Consider the following 1,409-nt stretch of genomic DNA (forward strand, 5'->3'; position numbering starts at 1 on the left):
AGTGCTCAAAATGGAAAAAACAAATTGGCCGTATATCTGGAAGCACACCATTTGATTAATCATACCAAGAAAACCAGAGAGATCAGGTATATCTCCTGGTCAGCTTAAATGAAGGAAGAACCTGTGTACTAATTGTTAAAAGATGATGATGATAATAATCCTAATACTAACCAGTATCTTTAGTATCAGACTTTTCAAAAATATTAGAAATTTTCTTGCTTTATGGAATTATTGTGTTTGTGGGCAAAAATAATGTAATAATGAGAGCACAGGATAGATATTGAAAAGTCATTTTTCCCTCACTATATTTGTCAGTGGATCAGTAAAGGAAATGACCCTTTACCATGCACCAAACGGTGGCTTACAGCATATTTATGTAGACACAGAGGGGAACCAATAAGCAGCAATTGAACATTTAACAAAAGTCATTGTGTAGTCTTTGGTGGTTTTTGTTGTTGTTGCTGCTGCTGCTGTGATCTTCATTCTAACGATTGGTTTTATGCAGCTCTTCAAGTTAGCCTATCATATGCAAAAATTTTCTTCTCTGCAAAACTACTGCCATCTACATCCACTATTTATTTATTCTCCATAGGCAAATACAAGATTTGGTTTGGGATAAAAAATATGACAAAAATTAAACTACTCTGGTCCTCTGAATGGAATTCATTAATACTATAAGAACCCTTATTTTTATGAAACACCTCCAAAGCTACTTCCTGTTAAGCATTCCTAGTAGTTCTGAAGATTTTATACATTTAGTTCCCTATGTAATATGGGTTATTGTCTGCACATTTTGTATTATGGCTTGCTGGCTGTTAAAAGAAATCTATTTAGTGTTATAAACATGTACATCACTGTTTAGACTACCACAGTGCTTGTATTTTAAACTTTTACTCATAAGTTGACGTTTCTGTTTTCTGTAACATCTACTATGAGATGTGGTTCTGGGATGACTGTGTTTGAATCAAGATCTAAGGCATAAATCATTTGAAATTTTTTTTATATATATAACATTTATTTTTACAATTATTTAGGTGTTGTTTAAATAATCCTTGTTCATTTTATTGTGCTTATTGTGCTAAATAAAGCATACAGTATTTTACTTTTTATCAAACAAAATCACATGCTTCTGGCTGGTTTTTTTCTAAGTATACACAAACAAACTGTAAGAGAACTGAATTTTATGTTCTGAAAAGTTATGATACCTCTGTAGCAATTACATTTTCATACAAAACTTTTTTTCTAAGTATACACAAACAAACTGTAAGAGAACTGAATTTTATGTTCTGAAAAGTTATGATACCTCTGTAGCAATTACATTTTCATACAAAACTAAATTCCAGGGTTTAAACTTGCTCATAAATATTTCACTTGAATGATACAAAAGGCAAGTTCGCAAAATTGACATT

This window comes from Schistocerca americana, chromosome 9 (genome assembly GCF_021461395.2).
Source record: "Schistocerca americana isolate TAMUIC-IGC-003095 chromosome 9, iqSchAmer2.1, whole genome shotgun sequence".
Classification (NCBI taxonomy): Eukaryota; Metazoa; Arthropoda; class Insecta; order Orthoptera; family Acrididae; genus Schistocerca; species Schistocerca americana.